Here is a 24161-nt window from a genome sequence, read left to right on the forward strand (position 1 = left end):
CTTTGTCCTTGAAAGGACAGCAACTTTGGGCTCCAAAGAGCAGGCTTCTTTGTGTTTTATTACTCTTTGTGTCTCCACCTTCTGAAGGTGAGGGTGAGGAATGGGGGGTCAGGGTGTGAGAGGAGAGTGGGACTCTCCCTGGGGGCTGTTGAGATGACCACAGATGTAGGGTTTGGGGTGAGATGAGGAATTTGGGGCTTAGAGAAGGGAAGTCAGTGACCCAAGTTCACACAACTTACTGGTGCCAGAACTGCATCTTCTGATCCCTGGACCAGTTGTCCACTGTGTCACTCCCCCTGCTTCCCCAGGCCTGGGGTGCAGAATTGGGTCAGCGCTGAGGGGTAGGCGGTAGACTGGGGAGAGGAGTGCAATGAGCACTGGATGGAGAGTCCAGAGATGTGAGCTTCACACCCAGCTCATGAGATGTGGAAATCAGAAAGGTGGTCCATCTCTGCTGCTGGGATAGACTGTAGGACTAAGCTTTCTTATCTGCAGAATGGGTCTAAAAAATTGGGTGGTACCTGTGTGTAGAGACCAAATGTGGGCAAGTCTTTGGGGTGAGACCTTTATTCTGACCCATCAATACCTGTGGTGGGAGAACTTTTAAAACGACTCCAACTTTAGGGAATCAGGTACACCTGGTTTCAGAGCCCACCTGGGAGGTGTACGCCTTTAACCTCTCTGAGCCTCAGTTCTCTCCTCTGTAAAATGGGTCTAATAATATCATGGATTAAATGAGATAATCCAGGTAAAGAACCCAGCCCAGTGCTTGACATTATAAGTGTTCACTCCATATTAATACTGGGATGGAGTGGGGAGGGGAGGGGAGATAAGATCAGAATGGAGGTGGGGGTGCTCAGAAACACAGTCAGGTTAAAAGCTTGAGAACACCTAGTCATTTCCCTGGGTGGCAAGGGAAGGCTGAGAGTCCAGGCTTTAGACTCGAAGTAAATATAAAATAATAGCCACAGCAGCTACTGTTTCTTAAGTACACATGTAGTTTCATTTGTTTCTTACCGTCATGCAAGAGGTGGGCACTGTTGTTAAACCTGTTTTACAGCAGTGGTGACTGAGGCCCAGAGAGGTCAGTAACTTGCCTAAGGTCACACACCCGATAAATAGCAGAGCCTGGACTTCCGGCTGTCAAGCCATTGGGCTCAGCCACGGGGCTATAACATATTCCGTTACCCTAATCTGTACTCTTGAGATGATGAAATCTACAGGGACCCATTTTGTGATGCAGGTTTCAACCCTCAGGACAGTCTCCAGTTCTTCTAAAAAAACAAAGTGAGAATTATAGCCTAGCTTCAGGAGAGAAGTGAGCCAACTTTTAAAAAAACAATTACCCTTTAAAAATATTATATATTTTCACCTCTTTCTTATGATGCTTTTCACAGTCGTATACAGTACGTTATGTGTAGTATATCCATTGCCTGGCTTCGGCGGCCGTCAACATTTGCCATCTTGTTTCATCTGTCCCCACAGCCAAAATTCAAATGTTTTTCTCAAGGAGGATTTCTCAAGATTTATCTTAAAAGGAAATCTTGTCAATCCCATCCCGTTCCGCCCCCCCACTTTATTGTGATGTAATTGACATACAACATTGTGTAAGTATAGGGTGTATAATGTAACGATTTGATATATGTATATATCGAAAAATTATTACCACAATAAGGTTAGTTAACACATCCGTCACTTCACATATTTACAGTTTTTTGGTTTTTTTTTTTTGTGGCGAGAACTTTAAAAATCTACTTTCTTAGCAACTTTCAAATGTACAGTACAGGATTGTATAGTCACAATGCTATATGTTACAGCCCCAGCACTTATTCATCTTATAACTGGAAGTCTTTTTTTTTTTTTTTTGCGGTACGCGGGCCTCTCACTTGTGGCCTCTCCCATTGCGGAGCACAGGCTCCAGACGCACAGGCTCAGCGGCCATGGCTCATGGGCCCAGCCGCTCTGCGGCATGTGAGATCTTCCCGGACCAGGGCACGAACCCGTGTCCCCTGCATTGGCAGGCAGACTCTCAACCACTGCGCCACCAGGGAAGCCCCGGAAGTCATTTTTGTTTGTTTGTTTTTGCTGGGAGTATTTAAAGTAAAATCTGAGGCATCATATCATTTTATGGCCTGGATCTTTTATATTTGTTTTATTCACCCATGCTGGCCTGTTGGGTCTACCTCTATTAGTAAAGATGTGTTCCATTGCAAGTCAGAGAATGTTCAAGCAATAGAGCTTAAACAATAAAGGCATTTGATTTGTGTGATGGGATGTCTGGAAGCAGGCAGTTAGAGGGTCGGGGAATTGACTCAATGATTGTTAGGCGCTAAGGTGATATCTCTGTGAAGTTTCAGTCTTTACCTCATGGCCCCAAGATGGCTGCCAAAGTTCCAAGCATCATGTCCTCACACAATAGCATTCAAAACCCACAGGGTGGGAGGAAGGGACCAAGGGGGCTATCTCCTTGTTGGAACCTGTAGCTTTCCACAGGTATGGTACTGATCCCAGGGGGTATTTTTGAAAATGCATGGGGACATTGATGTTGTCACAACAACCAGAGGGTGCCAAAGGCATTTAGAGTGCGGGGACCAGAGATGTTACATATCTTGCAATGCATGGAGCAGTCCCCCTAGTGAAAAGTGTTCCTTCTAGACATTCATTATAATCATCTGAACTTAGAACCTAACTCCACTTTGCATATAAACACAACATGCTTTGAGGGTTTTAATGTTGACCAACTTTTCCAGGGATGCAGCTACAGACTGTAACAAAGAAAGACTGTACTTTGTTTTGCTGAGAACGTTAACAAGAGTTGCTCCCTCTCTATTTCAGGAGCTCACATCACTGGTGGCAACCAGCTCGGTGGTGTTTGAGGGACTCCCCACAGGCCCGTGCCTGTTGGTGTTTGTGGCCGTTGCTTTTATGGTGACTTTGAGTCGGGCTATAAGCATGTGTCTGCTTCATCCTGATGTCGTCCAGGTGGTGGTGTCTGGGCATTTATATATTGAAATGCCTATTATTTTTTATTATAGATATCCTTTAATTTCTTCTTTATATTACAACCAGGTCATTATTCTGATTTAACAAAAAAATTATGTGTGTAGGTATCCTTGAATTTCCCTTTGGGGGAGTAATGCGGGGATTACAAATATTTCTATTAGAAAAAAGGAGCTATCGGGTCTGAAAGGTTGTGACCCCTTAGCTTGGAAGTTTCTCCTGGAGATGGGCCACCTTCCCTGAGTGCTTGGCCATCCCATCCTGCACAAGACTGGGGAGCTGTTGGCAAGGAAGAAGGGGGCAGATTTTGGGTAGGAGACTGTTGTCTGTCCCCCACTGATTGTGGGGTCCAGGGTCTCAGCAAATATTCTGGGCCCCAGAGTGACTCAGAAAGACCAAAGCTTCTGACAATTGAGTATGAGTGGCACCTGGGGAGAGAGGTGTGCGTGTGTGCAGGGCAGGGGCGGGAGCTGGTGTTCAGGAAGTGTTATGGGTGGGCATACGTATAGGTGTACGTGGTGTATATAGGTATGTGTGCCGTGTATCTGTATATGTGGCATGTGTATGCATGTGTGGTAAGTATATGTGGTATATATAGGTATATGTAAGTGCGTATGGAGTACGTATATGTGTATGTGGTATGTGCCTGTATACGTGGTATGCATACGCACGTGTTGTGTGTATATGTGACATGTATAGACATGTGTGGCATGGACATGTATATGTGGTGTGATTATGCATATATGGTATATATGTGTATGTGTGTGTATATGCACGTGTGGTATGTAAATGTATATATACGTGTGCTGTGTATATATATATTTTTATTTTATTATTTATTTATTTTAATTTTTTTTATATTGACGTATAGTTGATTTACAATGTTGTATTAGTTTCAGGTGTACAGAAAAATGATTCAGTTATACATATACACATATCTGTTCTTTTTCAGATTTTTTTCCCATGTGGGTTATTACAGAATATTGAGTCAAGTTCCCTGTGCTCTACAGTAGGTCCTTGTTGATTATCTATTTTATATATATATTAGTGTGTATATGTTAATTCCAAACTCCTAATTTATCTCTCCCCCTCACCTTTCCCCTTTGGTAATCATAAGTTTGTTTTCTATGTCTGTGAGTCTATTTCTGTTTTGTAAATAAATTCATTTGTATCATTTTTTTAGATTCCACATATAAGTGATATCATACGATATTTGTCTTTCTCTGACTTACTTTATCTAGTAGATAATCTCTAGGTCCATCCATGTTGCTGCAAATGGCATTATTTCATTCTTTTTATGACTGAGTAATATTCCACTGTATATATGTACCACGTCTTCTTTATCCATTCATCTGTTGATGGACATTTAGGTTGTTTCCATGTCTTGGCTGTTGTAAATAGTGCTGCAATGAACATTGGGGTGTGCGTATCTTTTCGAATTATGTTTTTCTCTGGATACGTGCCCAGGAGTGGGATTGCTGGATCATATGGCAACTCTATTTTTAGTTTTTTAAGGAACATCCATACTGTTCTCCATAGTGGCTGTATCAACTTACATTCCCGCCAACAGTTTAAGAGGGTTCTCTTTTGTCCATACCTTCTCCAGCATTTATTGTTTATAGACTTTTTGATAATGGCCATTCTGACTGGTGGGAGGTGATACCTCAGTGTAGTTTTATTTGCGTTTCTCTAATAATTAGTGATGTTGAGCATCTTTTCATGCATTTTTTGGCCATCTGTATGTCTTCTTTGGAGAAATGTCTATTTAGATCTTCTGCCCATTTTTTTGATTGGGTTGTTTGTTTTTTTGTTATTGAGTTGTATGAGCTGTTTGTATACTTTGGAAATTAAGCCCTTGTCAGTCACATCATTTGCAAATATTTTCTCCCATTCTGTAGGTTGTCTTTTCGTTTTGTTTATGGTTTCCTTTGCTGTTGAAAAGCTCTTAAGTTTAATTAGGTCCCCTTTGTTTATTTTTGTTTTTATTTTCATTACTCTAGGAGGTGGAGCCACATGTATATGTGGCATGCATATTCATGTATGGTATATATGTCTATGTTGTATGCATATGCACGTGTGGTGTGTATATGCATGCCTGGTATGTAAATGTATATATATGTGTGGTGTGTATATGTATATTTTAATATTCTCTGATTTAGGTTATTGTCTAAGTAAACAGGTGGCAGAGGTAATGTTGGTTTGGATGTAAAAATAATTATTTAGTTAGAGAAGCTCTTCAGGGAAACTGTGTGCAGTGCTCTCAACAGCCTCTGTAACAGAACGATAAAGACCATGAGGCGAAAGCCTGGTGGTGGAGGTAGGGGTGGGTAGGGTGTCTGGTTCCCTACCTGGCATTTCTTTAAGCCAGTGTTGCCCTGACTTGCCTGAGGCTCAGAAGGGATGGGCTGAGGAGAGGATTTTGGATTTAATTCCGAGGGCTGTAGGAATCATTGGGAGACTGAGCAGGAGAGTAAAGGGGTGCTTGGTAAAAATGCACATTTCCAGTCCCTACTGCAGCCTCTGAGGATCAGAGGCTGGGTGGGGAGGTGTCTAGGAATGATACCCCCACCCAGTAATTCTTATCCTCATGCAAGTTAGGGGAGACCGTGCCTTGTAGTGGGGTGTCTTATGCTTGAGTGTGCTTCAGAATCTCCCAGATGGCTTATTGAACCACCGTGCGCTGGTCCCACCCCCAGAATTTCTGACTCAGTCGGTTGGGGAAGGACAGAGAGAGAATTTGCATTAAAAAAAATTATTTATTTATTTTTGGCTGCGTTGGGTCTTTGTTGCTGCACGCGGGCTTTCTCTAGTTGCAGTGAGCGGGGGCTACTCTTCGTTGTGGTGCGCGGGCTTCTCATTGCGGGGGCTTCTTTTGTTGCAGAGCATGGGCTCTAGGCATGCGGGCTTCAGTAGTTGTGGCTCTCGGGCTCTAGAGCACAGGCTCAGTAGTTGTGGTGCACGGACTTAGCTGCTCCATGGCATGTGGGATCTTCCTGGACCAGGGCTCGAACCTATGTCCGCTGCATTGGCAGGTGGATTCTTAACCACTGTGCCACGAGGAAAGCCCTACATTTTAAATAAATTCCCAGGGATGCTGGACCACACTGTGAGAAGCCCTGGCTCATGGCAGGGGTTCTCAGCCCTGGCTGCACATTGCAATTACTGGGAGCTTAAAAAAATCCCAATGTCCTGGCCATGCAAAAACCCCAATAATCAGAATCTCTGGGGGTAGGGTCTAGGCATGAAAAAAAAAAAAAAAGAAACCTAACCTTTTCCAGGTGATTTCAATGTGCAGCCAGGACTGAAAATCGTTATCCAAAAGTCTTAAACCCTGAGTTGGTTATCATAAAGGCAGCATCTTCAGTCTCCTTCCTGAATCAGAAACTCTGGGGCTGTGTCTTTGTGTAAACAAGCGTCCAGGTGCACTGAAATTTTGAGACACTTCCTGGGCCGCATGTTTGCTGCCATCCCCACAATTCAGTGTGCTGGGGGAAATGATGTGGGAATAACCCAGCTCATCTAAGAAGACAATTAACAATAACAGCTGCTACGCGCTGAGCCCCCAGTGCAAAACTGGAACATTCAAATTCAGCATCTCCTGGTTCCCAGGATAACCATGAAAAGGGTGGAAGTTATTAGCTCCACTTGACATGTGGGTAGACTGAGGCTCAGAGAAATGAAGCTCCACCTTGAGGCCACCGTCATAAGTGGCAGAGCCAGGATCCGACCCCAGATTTCTGAAGCTTTAAGGTCTGTGTCCTTTAAGGTCTGTGTCCTTGCCTTTTGCTTTGGGTCTTCTTTGGGCAGATGTTGGGTGGAAATTGAGGAGACTTGCAGGAGAAGAAATATTATTTTGTATCAGTGAAGCAAAATGCACGCGCGCCAGCCATCTTGCCGCCTCCTTCGGGAACCGGCTCGGTGGTATTAAAGGGGGAGCGGGCCTCACTCGGGGCAGTTGTGATTAACTTGCTGACTGCTGAGAATGCCATAAAGCATTGTTTAACGCAGCCTGTCTGTGATGCTGCTGTGGGTCTCAGGCCTGGGAGGAGCCGGCCCCAGGCTCTGGTGGTCAGCAGAAATGAAGGCCTATTGGCATGTCCAAATCATTGGCTCTGTTCAGGCACTTAGCGTTTCCCTGCCTGGCCTGACATCAACTCTAGAAGCTCGATTAGTGGGGACTGAGTGAAGGAAGATATTTAGGAAGTGAAGTGGAGTTTGGGTTTGTAGCCACATGAGATTCTCAGAACGTGGTAATTGAGACTTCAGGTCAGATAGCCTTGAGGTTAAATTCCTGCTCTGCCTCGTTCTCAAAAAAACTGAGATATAGGGCTTCCCTGGTGGCGCAGTGGTTGGAGGTCCTCCTGCCGATGCAGGGGACGTGGGTTTGTGCCCTGGTCCGGGAAGATCCCACATGCCGCGGAGCCACTGGGCCGGTGAGCCATGGCCGGTGAGCCTGTGCGTCCGGAGCCTGTGCTCCGCAACGGGAGAGGCCACAACAGTGAGAGGCCCACGTACCGCAAAAAAACAAAACAAAACAAAACTGAGATATAATTCACTTAGTATAAAATTCACCATATTAAAGTACACAATTCAGTGGGTTTTAGTAAATTCATAGAATTGTACATCCATGATAACTATCTATTCCAGAACATTTTTATCACCCCCAGAGAAACCCCATCACCCCATTGCAGCCCCTCCCCATTTCCTTCTATCCCCAGCCCTTGGCAACCACCAACCTGCTCTCTGTCTCGATGGGTTTACCGGTTCTGGACGTTTCATATCAATGGACTCATACAGTGTGTAGCCTCTGTGTCTGGCTTCTTTCAATGAGCATCATGTTTTCAAGGTTCATCCACGTTGCAGCCTGAATCAGTATCTCGTTCATTTTTATGGCCGAATGAAATTCCATTGTGCGGATATATAACATTTTGTTTATCCCTAGGCCTGTGGATGGACATTTGGATATTTCCTACTTTTTGACTATTGTGACTAGTGCTGCTGTGAACATTTCTGGGCACGTTTTTGTGTAGATATACGTCTTCATTTCTTTTGTGTGTATACCTAGGACTGAAATTGCTGGGTCATATGGCAAACCACGTATTTAACTTTTTTAGGAACTACCAGACTGTTTCCATAGCATCTACTCTGCTCATCTTTCTGCACCTCGGTCTCCTCCTCTGTTAAATGGGGATCATTAGAGTGCTAGCCTTATTCGGTTCTTGCGATGGTGGCGTAACCTAATGGAGGCCAATGCCCCAGCACCATCCCTGGCCCCATACCAATCACTTAATGCATGTTAACTCTAATTAGTATTTACCAACATGTTTACTTATTATGAAAGGAACGCGGCCCCCAAATATATACAACCCTCACCGAGAAGGGGGATAATAAAAATAGGCTTAGAAAGTCAAAGAGGATATAAGTGGCGATGGTTCCTCGAGTCTAAGCATGGTTTTATTAAAGTTCAGTGCAGTAAACATTTCTGCAGCAGGGGTGAGCTGATTCATTCTTAGAGCCTGAACAAGAGAGAGACTGTTGGGGCTCTAACCAAGCACACGGGGGTCTGTTAGCTCCCTGGGGTGGCATTTCCCACCCTGGCACCCTCATTTCTGGTTTGCTATTGAGGTGGGTAACCTGACGATTGGATAGATCTGTGGTTGGCTGGCATGGAGGGAAGCAGTCAAGAAAGAGGCAGGAAGAAATTCTGATGAGCTGTCTACTGTCCTAGGCAATAGTCACAATAGAAACAGCTATCTTTTTTTTTTTTTTTTTTTTTTTGCAGTACGCAGGGCTCTCACTGTTGTGGCCTCTCCCGTTGTGGAGCACAGGCTCCGGACGTGCAGGCTCAGCAACCATGGCTCACGGACCCAGCTGCTCCACGGCATGTGGGACCGGGGCGCGAACCCATGTCCTCTGCATCGGCAGGCGGACTCTCAACACTGCACCACCAGGGAAGCCCTAAAATAGAAATTTAGTCTTTTATAATAGTTAGATATTTATTTTAAATCTAAAGTATGAGTTGAGAAAACAGTGATTATTAAATGATCATTACTAAAAATAATTTTGTCATTAATCACACACTATTTTACACCATGTAATTTTTTTACATTTAATAAAATGTCTAGGGATTGTTTCATTGATTTGACCTCTTCTTTCGTTTAAATGGTTGTCCAGCAGAGTAATCAACTCTAATTGATTTAACTGGTCTCCTATTGGGAAATTGGTTATTTCTGATCTTCAGACAACACTGAAAATGAATATCCTTGTACTTAAATCTTTTCACACATGTACAATTACATCAGATGGTTAGATTCCTGAGTGGAATTGATGACTCAAAGATTAAAAGCGCTTGTAATTTTCTAGATTCTGCCTGCTGGGGGCCCTACCAATTTGCCTTCTCACCAGCCTGCCGCTTCCAGATGACCTTATCAGTGTATTACCAAACTTTCGGATGGATTGTTTTATTAGATTTTCTTGTTATAAATGAAACAATCATCTTTTCATACATTTAAGAATCATTTGTATTTCCCTTTCTGTCAACTATCGGTTCATCTCCCCTGCCCTTTTTCTGTTGGATTGGATTATCGGTCTCTTCATTATCTATTTGTAGAAGCACTTTATAAACTAGAGGGATTAGCCCTTTGTCCATGAGTATCAAACTTTTGCTCTTTGCCAATCTGATAGGAGAAAAATACGATTGTATGGCAGGGTTCCTGTCTCTGGGTGAGGTTAGCATCTTGTGTCTGAAGTCCTTTGGCGTGTCCTTCTGTAAACTCTGCTCATGGTCTATACAGCAGTGGTTCTTAACTGGGGTTCTGCCTGAAACTCACCTGGTGGGACGTCTTTTAAATACTTGAATGCAGCCCCAGCCTTGGGGATTTTCGTGCCAAGTCAGGGCAATTCTAAAGAGCAACCGAGCTGACACTAATGTGCTCCCTTATTTACGAATCCAGGCATCGATGATTCAGGGGCCCTTTTCTGCTCAGTATTGATGTGGAGTAAATATGCAGCAGTGGCAGGAAGGAGAGCTAGGCAGGGAGAGAGTCGATAACCCTCCTCCCTGTGGGGTCCAGTGGGGCTTTCAGATGACTCAGCTCAGGGCTAATGCGGCTCAGTTCTCGTTGCCATGGTAGCTGGTCAATACGTGGGCACTTGGTTTGGTAAGCAGCGCCCCTGTGTGCCTGCCCTGGGGTTCATGGTCTGATAGGACGTGTGATTGACAGACAGTGGGTCTTCAGAAAGATCTTGCAGGACAGACCTAGGAGGGGTAACCCCTAGGGTCAAAGGGACCATGGCTGAAAGCTGTGTGAAGGAAAAGTTCCCTCTACACTCTTCATCTCTTTCTCTTTGGGGTAATTTATTGCTTCCATCATTTTATTTTAGAAGAAGCACCCAGAAAAGGGAAGGTTTAGGAAACTTAAATTCCCAGTATTGCTATTCTGTCGTAAGAGGAAAGCTTGAAACAAAGAGTCTGCACAGAAAGGTTGAAGGAAATTAAGTTAGGGAGGACAAGATTAGAGAAGGGAATGTAGAAAGTAGAATTAGACCTATTCTGTATTACTTTGCACTGTTTGATTTAAAATTGCTTTAATATATTGAATAAAGACAGAGCAATATTTATAACAATACAATGAGTACAAATCTAATGTTATCATTACTGAGTGTACTCCCCAGTGGCACTCCTAGTACCTTACACCCAGGGTAGATTATTTTTTAATACCTCCCCCCTTTATACAACAAACTACTTTCAGTAAGGATTTTTTTTTTAAAGGGAACGCTATTTATTTATTTATTTTTGGGGGCTGTGTTGGGTCTTCGTTTCTGTGCGAGGGCTTTCTCTATTTGCAGCGAGCGGGGGCCACTCTTGATCGCGGTGTGCGGGCCTCTCACTGTTATGGCCTCTCTTGTTGTGGCTCCAGACGCACAGGCTCAGTAGTTGTGGCTCAGTAGTTGTGGCTCACTGGCCTAGTTGCTCCGCGGCACGTGGGATCTTCCCAGACCAGGGCTTGAACCCGTGTCCCCTGCATTGGCAGGCAGATTCTCAACCACCGCGCCCCCAGGGAAGCCCGAGGATTATTTACTAATCAGTAAAATTATTATTTTCTTGATTCATACTTAGATTTAAAATAAACAATTTAAAAAGACGTATACATTTCTATTTTAAATATATTATTCAAATTCAAAAAAATACTTAATATATGTATTAAAAATTGGAACTACCAAAAATTTACACTTTGTAAATTTTTTTCAAAAAAATTTTTTTTCATTGTTTTAAATTTTAAACAGAAATTGAAAACTCCAGGTGGTCAGATAGAATGACAGAAGTGTCAAAACTCAAGTTCTCTCTTTTCCTTTAGATCACTGTGTTATCATTGTTTATTTCCAATACACTATTTAAACACAAAATATGTAATATCACAAAGATTAGAGATATGAAATGCACCCAAGACAAACCCAAACTAATTCAAACTATTACTAATTTACCACTGAAAATTAGTAGATGTTGCCGAATCTGCTGTATGTGTTAGTGGCTGGCTGCGTAACTTGTTCTCCAAATTAAGTTCCATGTAAAAATACATGCACCCCAGTGTACATAGCAGCACTATTTATAATAACCGAGACATGGAAGCAACTTAAGTGCCCACCGAAAGATGAATGATTAAAGAAGATGTGGTATATCTATATATATATAGATAGATAGATATAGATAGATAGATAGAGTGAGCGATACTACTCGGCCATAAAAAAGAACGAAATAATGCCGTTTGCAGCAACATGGATGGACCTAGAGATTATCATACTAAGTAAAGTAAGTCAGAGAAAGACAAATATCATATGATATCACTTATATCTGGAATCTAAAAAATGATACAAATGAGCTTATTTACAAAACGGAAACAGACTCACAGACATAGAAAACAAACTTATGGTTACCAAAGGGGAAAGGGGATAGGGGAAGAATAAATTAGGAGTTTGGGATTAGCAGACACAAACTACTATATATATAAACAACAAAGTCCTACTGTAGAGCACAGGGGATATCTTGTTATATCTTGTAATAAACCATAATGGAAAAGAATATGAAAAAGAATATGTATATGTATAACTGAATCACTTTGCTGTACACCAGAAACTAACACAACATTGTAAATCAATTATACTTCGATAAAAAATAAACAAATTAATTTCCATGTAGAACACAACATTTATTAAAGATTCTATCCATCAGGGACCACTCAGGTGACACATACCATACCAGTAATTTGAATAGGGAAAATTTTATGAAAAATTATTAACTAGAAGACGAGATTAGCTACAAAGAGAGGTAAAGAAACTCTAAACAATATGGGAGTAGCAGATGTAGGAAGCATTTACTATTTCTAAGGCTGAGACAGAATACTCAAGTGTATTAATTTTCTATTGCTGAGTAACAAATTAGCACAAATTTAGCAGTTTAAAACAATACCTATTTAGCAGCTATGGAAAACAGTATGGTGGTTCTTCAAAAAATTAAACACAGAATTACCATATGATCCAGCAATTCTCCTTTTGGGTATATACCCCAAATAATTGAAAATAGAGACTTGAAGAGATATTTGTACACCTATGTTCATAGCAGCATTATTCACAGTAGCCAAAAGGTGAAAGCAACCCCAGTATCCATCAACAGATAAATGGCTAAACAAGATGTGGTATATCTATGCAATGGAATATTCTTCAGCCTTAAAAAGGAAGGCCATTGTATCTGACACATGATACGATATAAATCAACCTTGAAAATACGTTAAGTGAAATAAGTTAGTCACAGAAGAAAAAATACTCTATGGTCCCACTGATATGAGGTACCTAGTAGTCAGATTCATAGAGGCAGGAAGAATATTGGTTGCCAGAGGCGCATGAGGATTCACTATTTAATGGGTACCGAATTTCAGTTTGGGATGATGAGAAGAGTTTTGGAGGTGGACAGGGGAGATGGTTGTACACAATGTGAATTTACTTACTAACACTGAACTGTACAATTAAAAATGGTTACAATGGGGGGCTTCCCTGGTGGCGCAGTCGTTGAGAGTCCGCCTGCCAATGCAGGGGACACGGGTTCGAGCCCCGGTCCGCGAGGATCCCACATGCCGTGGTGCGACTGGGCCCGTGGGCCATGGCCACTGAGCTTGCGCGTCCAGAGCCTGTGCTCCGCAACGGGAGAGGCCACAGCGGTGGGAGGCCCGCGTACTGCAAAAAAATAAAAAATAAAAAATAAATAAAAAATAAAAATGGTTACAACGGTAAATTTTATCTTATGTATATTTTACACAATAAAGAATATTAAAAAAAAATCACACCTATTTGTTAGCTCACAGTTCTGTAGGTTATCAGTTCTTTGCTCAGTGTATGACAAGACTGAATCAAGGTGTCAGCAGGACTGAGTTCTCATATGGAAGCTCATTCTTGTTGTTGGCAGAGTTCAGTTCCTTGTGGTTGTAGGACTGAAGTCTTTATTTCCTATTGGTTGTCAGCTGGGAGCCACCCTCAACTCCTAGCTGCCACTCACATTCCTTGCCAAGTGGCCTCATCTATCCTCAAGCCAGCAATGGAAGGTCAAATCCTTCTGTGCTTTGAATCTTTATTTTTTCCTGTCTCTGAATCTGTAGACCCAGACTTAAAGGGCTCACGTGATTAGGTCAGGCTCACCCAGATAATAGCCCTTTCTTCAAGTAAACTATCCCATAAAACATTATCTAACAACAGGATTAGAATTTATGATATGCTAAATCCTGAGGATTATACAGGGCAGGTACACAAGGGGAAGTCCTTAGAATTCTACCTACCGCACCAGGGAAAGAACAAGTTGGAAGATGCTGCGATTAGACCTTGTGGGAGAGGAGGAGCTGAGGTTCACTGCATAGTTCATTGAAGTACTTGCATGACAGGGCTGGTGGGCAGCAAACAATCAGTTGGGATGTTGGCAAAACTCACTAGGAAGCCTCTTGTTGGGGTGCTTGTGAAACTCCCTTGGAAGCCTCCTGCTGGAACCAGGGAAGAGAAGCCCCTTCCCTTTGCAGTGTCCCTCCAGCACCCTCTGCTAACAGCCAACGTTATGTCAGCTGGCAAAGGAGAAATGTTTGCAGGCCCAGCTCCAAAATCTCAAAGCAGGTGAGAGAAGAATGAATTTGGAGTTGAGAGACAGAAAAGTTGATACCTGGCACAAACTATAAGTAATAAAATATGAAAATTTGAAGTTTACACATATACATATATGTGTATGTATATACAATATCTATTTGTATTTGTATCTATGTCTATCTATCTAGTAATTGCAGCAATTTTTAGAACCTAAATCAACAAAAGCTTTTTTAGGGGAAGAGTATTTTATCACTGACATTGTTTACAATCGCTGGAGCTTGGTGAAATTACAAAACAGACTGACTGAGTTTTAACTTGTTTTATTGTTTTAACGTTCTCGACAGCAGTGATCCCCATGCCACCTGCGCCCAGGGTGGGCTGCACTGTCCCTCCCTTATCTCCTTCTCTTCCCTCAGAAGTCACCTTTATTGTGAATGTTGTGTTTATCGTTCTGTTGCTTATTTTTTGGTTTTGCCTAATATGTTTGCAGCTGTAAATAATGTATTGCTTAGTCGTGCTGATTTCTGATTTTGTATCAATGGACTCAAACTGTGTGTATTTCTCCACAACTCGCTTTTCCACTTTACCCTGAAGCAAATTCACATTTGAGCACTGCTCTGATTTGAACTCCGCCTTTGGGGTTGTCCCCTCACCATTCCCTATCATTTGCTCTCTGAGTTATCCTTGATTTCCCCCTCAGTGAGGTGACACCTGTTGCTCTTACCTCTCCACCACCTCCTAATCTGGGAATATCTCCCCCTGATTTCCTTTGGGGAAACATTTCTCACTTATGTCCAATCCCAAGCAGAGAGAATTGTTGTTGTAAAGCCCTGAGAGGTAAAGAACTTGGCATGCTTTAAATCCAGGTACTGTGCTGTCCAACATGATAGCTACTAGCCACGTGTGGCTATTTAAGTTTAAATAGTGAAATTTAAATTCGTAATAGTTTAAATTTAAATTCATAATTCAAAATAGTGAAATTTTCTTTTTTTTTTTCTTTGCGGGACGCGGGCCTCTCACTGTTGTGGTCTCTCCCGTTGCGGAGCACAGGCTCCGGACGTGCAGGCTCAGCGGCCATGGCTCACCGGCCCAGCCGCTCCGCGGCATGTGGGATCTTCCCGGACTGGGGCACGAACCTGTGTCCCCTGCATCGGCAGGCGGACGCTCAACCACTGCGCCACTAGGGAAGCCCAAGAGGTATCTTTAATAGTAATGGGCTAACTATTTTGACATCAGCAGAAGACATCACTGCAGCTAACAGGAGTGGGAGTTAGATAAGCAGTGAGGTCACTGCATTTGACACTGTTTTGTCTGCCAGCATTATTTACTTGGGAGGACCTCTCTCCCTCTCCTTCCTTGCAAGTGGAGTTGTCATCATGGTGCCCCATTTGGGCCACTGGCTGGACCCATCATGGAATAGCTTTCTCCTGGATTCAGTGATTGGTCCAGAGGTGGTTGCACACCTCGGACAGTACCAATCCCAGTCCTTCCAGAAGATTTTATGTCTGGATGCTGCGTGAGATGGCATCATTTAGGTTCTTTCTCTACTAGTTATCCACTGCTGCAAATTACCCCAGAACACAGTGCTTAAATAACAATAATTTTTATTGTCTCTCACGGTTTCTGTATGTCAGGACTTTAGACAGGGCACAGTGGGATACACTGTCCCTGTTCTATGATGTCTGTGCCTTTGGCTGGAAAACTTGAAGGCTGGGGACTGGAACCATCTGAATCATACCCCCGTAGATTTGGTTGTTGATGCTGGCTGTCAGCTGAGCCTAACGGGCCACTATTGTGTGTCTCTAGCCTCAGGAGGTGGCTGAGCCACAGACCAGAGTCTAATCACCCTCATGCCACTGGGAAACCAGGGCCAAATTTGCCAGACCGCTCCTGCAAGGTGACTCTCCCAGGGACTCAAGAGTCGCTGAACACAAAATAGACTGTGTTTTCTGAGCCTGAGAAGGCAGGATGTCATTTAACCAGCTCAAGAAAAAAAGTTCAGCCCAAAGACAAACGGAAACCAAATTTGTCTGCCTTTCATCTAAGTCCCAAGGTTGGGGAGAGATCCGGGGAGTGGAGCTGGTTTATGATATTGAGCAAGTTGTTAATTACTTTGAATGGGTCCCACGTGATGCTCTTAAGCACGCGGATTTTGCCCACGGAGGATGGAGCGGGCAGTTTGGTTTGGGCCAGGGGCAGGACATGAGTGAGGTTTTATAGATCCACATCCCCGGCTGTTCTGAGCTCATCCGTGGTGCTGATGAGGCCAGTGTGGTCAGTGGGGCAGAGTGTGTGCACATGGTCAGACCCAAACAGTGAGTGGGATTTCTTGTTCCTCTCTCTTTCACCGTAACCCGTTAAGCACTGTGATGGGGTGTAGCAGGGGCTGAGATTTCTTCCCCTGGGTACGATCTCCTTAGATGCCACTTTTTTTTTTTTTTTTTTTTTTTTTGCGGTACGCGGGCCTCTCACTGTTGTGGCCTCTCCCGTTGCGGAGCACAGGCTCTGGACGCGCAGGCTCAGCGGCCATGGCTCACGGGCCCAGCCGCTCCGCGGCATGTGGAATCTTCCCGGACCGGGGCACGAACCCGTGTCCCCTGCATCGACAGGTGGACTCTCAACCACCGCGCCACCAGGGAAGCCCTAGATGCCACTTTTTCAACAGTTTGTTCAAAGTAGTCGGCTATATGATTTATTTGCCAAACTGGGACACGCTGTTGATAATTACACTGAGACAACAGGAGCAGATTGAAGATTTTGCTGGGCAGAGTTGTGTAATCATCCTAGGTAATAGTGGCAACATGCTTGTGAAAAGATGTTAGAAGAAGTGGGATGAAAGTCAGACTGACAGGCATGTAGAGAGGAGAGTCAAAGGGTGGAGGCCTCATAAGTGAACCTGGCTTCTGCGGGGTCCCTATTGTCTGGTGGTACAGCTTGGCCACTCCTCTTATATAGGCAGCATCCTGCCCCCTTCCAGCCTGCTGACATGTCCGCGGGAAATAGGCGGAACTGTCTGAAAAAGGTATGGTTATGACATTCACTGTGTCTTTTTGACTTTTTAATTGATGCATAATACAAATGTAGTAAAGAGAATTTACATATGTTAACATATGTCTACACCACCAGACAGATCAAGATTTAGAAGGTTTTTCTGGCTGGAACACTTGAAGTTCTTCCATCCTGCTGGGTGCAGGAGTTGCTTGTTGTGTTCATTTCAGCCTCCAAGTCACGCTGCATTAGTTTCCTATGGCTGCTGTAACAAGTCGCCACAAACTTAGTGCCGTAAGACAACACGAAGTTATTAACTTACAGTTCTGGAGGTCAGACGTCTGAAATGGGTCTCACTGAGCTAAAGTCAAGGGGTTGGCAGGGCTGCATTCCTTCTGGAAGCTCTATGGGAGAATCTGTTTTCCTGCTTTTTCCAGCCAGGCTGCCCACGTTTCTTGGCTTGTGGCCCCTTCCCTCTTCAAACCAGTGATGCCCAGGTGACTCTATCTCATGTAGCAACCACTCCCAGCTGTGAGGGAGGCTGGGAAAGTGAATATTTGGTTTTCATCCCTGTTCAGAGTCAGCAAAGGAGAAAGGAACTGGGTAGCTAAGCAATTGTGTTCACATGGTGATATTGTTCCCAGTTCTTGTCTCCCTTGCCTGAGATCTCTAAGGCTGAAAGTAGAGGAGTCAAGACTCAAATTCCTAAGCTCACACGCATTCCACCACCTCACACTGCCTCTTGACAGTTTTTTTTAAAAATTAGTGGTTAAATATTTTTCTTTATTGAAGTAAAATTCCCATAGGGAATCTACACAGATCTTAACAGTATAGCTTGATGAGTTCCGAGAAATGTGTATAAATCCACCCATGTAACCATCACCAGGTTGAGGTACAGAATATGAACACCACTCCAGAAAGTTCTGTCATGACCCTGTCCAGTCAACACCCTCCTTCCACTGCAGAAGCAACCACTATTCTGGTTTATTTCACCATATCTTTGTTTTGCAGTTTAAAAGAGTTTCATAGAAATGAAATCCTCCAGCATGTATGCTTTTGTGTTTGGCTTTTTTTCCCTCTACATAAATAAAGTTTTTGAGATTCATCCGTGTTTTGCATGGATCAATAGTTTGTTCCCTTTTATTGCTGAGATGTATTCCATTGAATGGATGTACCATGATTTGCTTATCCTTTCTTCTGCTGATGGTCATTTGGGTTGTTTCCAGCTTGAGCTATTACGAAAAATGCTGTTATGAGTTCTTGTACGAGTCTTTTTGTGGGCATGTGCATTTGCTTCTGTTGGTTGTAAATCTAGGAGTGGAATTGCTGGGGCATGTATTTCATGCACATTTACTTTATTAGAAGCTGCTTGGCTGCATCTTCCTAATGGCCCTCCTAAAAGAAGGAGGGATGGGGAAGGTAGGGAGCGGGTCCCAGGAGGAGAAGAGCTTCAGGAACCTCAAGCATGTAATTAGGTCGGGCATCACAGGCACATGGTACCTGGCAGGTTATGAAAATGCATGTCGAGGCCAGGAGGGGTTGGTGAATGGCCCCTCATCCCCAGCCCCTTTTTACTATGTGGGAATAGAAACCCAATGTTGCTGGATATTCTCATCTTAATCTACTGGTTCTCGAGCTTGGTCACCCATTGGAATCACCTGGGAGCTTTAAAAACTGCCGATACCTGGGTCTCACCCCCAGAGATTTTTTTTTTTTTTTTTTGCGGTACGCAGGCCTCTCACTGTTGTGGCCTCTCCCGTTGCGGAGCACAGGCTCCGGACACACAGGCCCAGCGGCCATGGATCATGGGCCCAGCCGCTCCGCGGCCTGCAGGATCTTCCCGGACCGGGGCACGAACCCGCGTCCCCTGCATCAGCAGGCGGACTCTCAACCACTGCGCCACCAGGGAAGCCCACCCCCAGAGATTCTGAAGGAAAGGGATGGAGTGTGACCTGAGTATCTGGATTTTTAAAAAGCTCTTCAGGTGAGTCTGATGTGCAGCCAGGGGTGAGAACCACTGTTTTAAAGCAAGTTTTTCTCAAACCTTAACATTAACATATTAATTCCAGTAGAGAATGTCTGGGGTGGGACCTGAGATTCTGCATTTCTGACAAGCTCCAACTTGGTGCCAATGCTTCTGGTCCGTGGGCCTCACTTTGAGTAGCAATGTTTAAAGAGAAGCTGCAAATATGGATTTTAAAATGGGAAATCTCCTAATTAAAAAAGTAAACAAACCTTTATGCATAGTGAAAAAGGTCTGTAGGCTGGGTATCTCCCCATGGGCTGCTGGTTTAATCTTTCTCTCTCTGTTTCTTAATATCTCTTCTGTAGGGTCCTATAGCGGCCAGGACACAGGGGTCTTGTGAGGTCTGAGACGAGGTCCCTGACTTGCAGGGGCTCAGAATTGGGTTGGTCTGGAGACAGGGGTGGACGGGAAGGTGGGAGAGCTGCCAGCCTGTTTTGGGACATGTAATCTGGTAAATGCCTTGGAACAGTCTTCCCTACACCACCCCAGGGCAATCTCACCCTTAATTGGCATAACTGGTTTTCCTGCAGATGAGGAGAGGCTAGACAAGGTCCAGACAGCTCCCCATCACACCCCGGCCTTAGGAGCACGTATTTCTACTCTCCCTTTATCGGATCAAAGTCTTCCATCAAGCTGTCTGGTTCTGTCTTATTCAATTAAATTTTTAAATTCAATTTGACCCATGCATTCATCTTCTTTGAAATCTGAGAGACGACAGCATCTGCTACAAATTGAGAGTAAATGGCCGAATTAGCTTTCAGAGGAGATTCAACAAGACTGCTTCTTTGCAGAGACCAACAGGCTCTTTGGAGGCAACTGGGTCAGGGAGGAAGCTGGCTGGGGGCGAGAAGTGGGGGAGGGGAGTTATAATCACTTTCCACCTTGGGATCCTTGGAGAGAAGACTTGTCACATGTCCCCTGGAGCCAGAGTGTCTGGGGTCAAATCCAGTTGGATGATGTCGGACAAGTGCTTGAAACCCCGTGCCTCGGTTTCCCCATCTGTAAGATGAGAATGACAATAACAGTACCTACCTCCTGGGGCTGACGGGGGGATTAAGTGCATCCACACAGGCGAAACACACAGAATGAGACATGACACCCGGTAAGAGGCAGGTAAGGGTTAGGCGGTATTGTCATGAGCAGCAAATCCACACACAGAAAGGTGGAACTGCAACACACACCCCTTCAATTCAGTGGGAATTAAACTGTGCAGGCTTAGACCAGATATCTCCCAGCCAAACAACCCCCAACCAGGTGTTTCTTAGGTGTTTAACTGAAGGATCAGCATTCTATTTCAATGCTGGAGGAAAAACTGGCTGGGTGAGGTAGTATAGTCATACTTAGAACCACGTTTTATGGATGATATAAGGGATTTTCAAGGTGAATTTTGGATAAAATATGAATTTTGCTTAAATACTGATTTTTCCATTTTTCAACTGAATGTCCGTGTGATTTTGGATTTTACCATTTGATCCTTGCCCAACCTAATGAGGTAGGCAGGGTGTGTAAAAATAACAGCAGAACACGTGGTTATGACTGAGAGTTTGGGAGTCAGACTGCCTGGGTTCAAACCCCAACTCTGTTGTGTAACTCTCTGAGATACATACAGAAATTAACCTCTTTGTGTTTTCATTTCCATATTTGTAAATGGGGAAGATTATGATAATAACAATAAAAATAAAATAAATCATAATAATACTTATTTCATAGGGTTGTTTGAGGATTAGATGTGTTAATAAAGTACTTAGAACAGTGCTGGGCAACTGTGCTTAATAAATATTAGTTAAAAGTCATAGCAGTAGTAATAAAGTGATGACTAGTGCCAAACCCTGTGTGATGCATTTGGTACCTATTATTGCATTTGAACCTGGTAGGTGATGCAGTGGTCATGGTCCACAGCCACAGAGCCAGCTGTGCTGCCCACGTGTGCCTTTAGCTTCAGCTGACACCCTATGAGAATGTATTAATGTTGTAAGCCTGTCCCATCTAAGGATATACACCAGAACTTCAGTTTATTGAACACCTACTATGTGCAAGGCATTGTGCTAAATCTCATTTAATCTTTTTCACCGGGACTTGGTGAAGCAGGCACTGTCATTGGCTCCACTTCCATATAGAGAAACTCAGGCACACAGGCCTGTGTCTCATCCATTTCTGGAGCTCCAGTATCCATCCTGGGTCAGTTGGGTATAACTGCTGAATGAAAGATGACTTCAGCTCCTGGGACTAATATGTGGTCTGTTTCATCTAACATGAGACCCTCGGGGGAAGACCTGAGTGGGGTTTCAAGGGGAACACAGTGAGGAGAGCCCCCGGGGAGGCTGGCTGGGAAGGCTGTGGTGCTCTGTCTCGTTGTGTGTGAGCTCTGGCAGGCAGCTATCTGAGGAAATCCAACCAGACCGCACAGTGGTGATCTGTGAAGCTCCACAGGAGGTGTCTGATCAAGAGCGAACCCAGCTTGAGGACTTCTGGGGTGTCTCCCCATCCAGAGATGTTTGGTTTCTAGGAGGGCTGGGGAGCAGGGTGTGTGTGTGTGTGTCGGTGTGCATGTGCGTGCAGGGGTGTGTATGGTGGGGGCATGAACAGAGAAAGATCTTGGATGGTCCCAAATGAGTTTGCTTATGACCTTCACATGACTTTCACTTTGGCCTTGGGAAGAGATCCCTTGTGAAGCATTTGTAGAATCTGTCTCTCATTCTGTGTGTGAGGATATGGAAAAGGCAGGATCTAAACTGGATTCAAATGTGGCTCAGTAACCTTGGGTGACCTGGAGGTCACTGGTGGTCTTCATGAAGGGCTGCTTTAGAGCCTGCAGCAAGATTGCAAGGGGCCGAGGAGAGGACGAGAGGGGAGAAAATGAAAACTGTGTAGATGGCAAAGGGGCTGTGTGCCTTGCGGTTTTAATTTGCAATTCCTTAGTCACTGAGGAAGCTTAGCCCCTTCTTTACAATTGATAAGACATTTGGATATTCCAGATGTCGCAGTTTAAATGTGGAGTGTGGGGAGAGCCTCACCAGGAGGTGACAGCTGGGCACACATGTGAAGGACACGAGGAAGATGTGGAGGGTCAGGGTCTGGGCACACAGGGGCTTTGGTCCTACATGGGAGGAGGGGCTGGGCACAAGATGCGCAGCAACTTCTTCAATCCTCCCGAACACGGGACCTAGAGGAGCGTGGAGCTCAAAGAGGATACGTGACTGGCCTGAGGTCACAGCTAGCAGGTGACGGCTGAATTTGACCCCAGAGCCATCACCACAGAGCCTCGGCTCTATTGCATGGAGTGTTGGGGAGACGGTCCAGTCCTCTTCAGGGCGGCCCACTCCCACCAAGTTAACGCTCACGAATCCACTCCATGCGGAAGTCTGGGGAGCTCTGTGCCAGACTGAATTCTAAGGAGAGTAAGTGCGCGAGCACGAAGGACTGTTTGTGCTAACAAATTGATTTCTTTATGTCCTCATGCTGCTGGATTACAAGAAATGAGCCCAGCCTGCTGCTGCCCTGGGAAGTCCCTGGGGAGGTTTTTGGAAGCCCCTGTTGCCAAGGCAACCCAGGCCACCTCTGGAAGTGCCTGGTCCTGCATGCGCTCCTGTCTGCCTGGGCCCAGCTGGCTGTCTGGACCTCGGCCAGCCTTCCCTGCCACCCTTCCTGGCAGGAGTAGGAGGCGGAGTGGAGTGGGAGAATTCAGGGGTTCCCTGTGACGGGGCTTCATCCAATGCCTGCTCCCTCCTTAAAAGCCTGTAGCAGCTCCCATCTCACCTGGAGTCATCACTTGTCACCTTCTCCACGCTTCAGTCCAGCCTCCCTCCTGGTCCTCAACACTCCAATCCTGCTCCCACCTCAGGGCTTTTGCACTTGCTGTTCTCTCTGCTCAGAAGGCTTTGTGCCTAGATTTTAACCAGGCTCATGCCATCACCTCCTTCTACTCTTGCTGAAATGCTGTCTTCTCAGCAAAGACTTGACTGATTATTTACCATTATATCCCCATGTTTCCTATCCCTATCCCTTACTATGTTTTCCCCCATATATACCATACCTCATACCCAATCTAGTTTACTTTTTTTTTTTTGTTTTTGCGGTACGCGGGCCTCTCACTGTTGCGGCCTCTCCCGTTGCGGAGCACAGGCTACAGAAGCGCAGGCTCAGCGGCCATGGCTCACGGGCCCAGCCGCTCCGCGGCATGTGGGATCTTCCCGGACCGGGGCACGAACCCGCGTCCCCTGCATCGGCAGGCGGACTCTCAACCACTGCGCCACCAGGGAAGCCCAATTCAATGATTTTAAACGAATATACAGCACTGATAACCATCATCAAAGTGCAGTTTTAGATCATTTTTGCTCATTTCCAGTTAATCCTCATCTCCAGCCCCAGCCATCACTAGTGTGTGTTCATAGATCTGCCTTTTCTGGTCACTTTAGATAAATGAAATCACACAGTTATGTGTTTCTTTCTTTCTTTCTTTTTTTTATCTGGCTTCTTTCATGTAGCATAAATGTTTTATTCCTTTTCATCGTGAGTAGTTTCCCAGTGTGTGTACGTAGCTCATCTATTTTTTCCCACAATTCACTACATGATAGGCATTTACGTCACCTCCGCTTCTTGGTCATTATGAATAGTACTTCTGTGAACATTCATGGGAAGTCTGTGTTGATGTATATCTTCCTTTCTTTTGAGTTTCTACCTTGGAGACCCTATTCCTTATACCCCCAGTAGTGTGGCTGAGATGAGGCTGGAATATTTAGGAGAGAGTTTATGAAAGGCTCAGGAACCACCATAAAGACAGAGAGACATGGAGGGAGCTTGAAAGCTGACCTTGGTTTCGCTCATTTTAGAATGATGTTCTCTAACACTTGGCCAGACACTGCCTCACTCCCCCAGGGCATCACACCCTAGTGTTAAGCGTGGGCTTGGCATCTGGTCTGTCTGGGTTTCAATCCCAGCTGTGTGACCTTGGGCAAGTGACTGAAAACTTTGTGCCTCTGCTTCCTCATCTGTGAAATGAGACGGCTGATTGTACTTCCTTCATGGGCTT

The sequence above is a fragment of the Delphinus delphis genome, chromosome 15 (assembly GCF_949987515.2).
Source record: "Delphinus delphis chromosome 15, mDelDel1.2, whole genome shotgun sequence".
NCBI lineage: Eukaryota > Metazoa > Chordata > Mammalia > Artiodactyla > Delphinidae > Delphinus > Delphinus delphis.